Here is a 377-nt window from a genome sequence, read left to right on the forward strand (position 1 = left end):
TTGCTCAGTGCACGACTGCGTGGAATTCGTGTAAGCAATTAGACGCTAACGATAATCTCGCAGCGAGCCACTGTCACTGCGATCGAGCGCTCACCCGGAGCCACAGGAAGCTTTTCTGCTTCATTCGCTTCACGATCCGTAATGAAGTGTTTTATTCCAGAATTTTTATGACTCAAAGCCCACGAATTGGTCTCTGGATCAGGGTTTTCGTGGGATTGAAACCGGAAGAAAAAAATTGAGGAGCGACGTCGTTCAAGCCGGTGAAACGAGGAAATGGCCTGAGAAACGAGACCAATAAAAAAAGGGGGGGGTCCATATTGCCCCACATCGCTCTGTAAACGCCCTACGAAACGCATAGCACATGTGCGGTCATACAA

The sequence above is a fragment of the Venturia canescens genome, chromosome 11, assembly GCF_019457755.1.
Source record: "Venturia canescens isolate UGA chromosome 11, ASM1945775v1, whole genome shotgun sequence".
NCBI lineage: Eukaryota > Metazoa > Arthropoda > Insecta > Hymenoptera > Ichneumonidae > Venturia > Venturia canescens.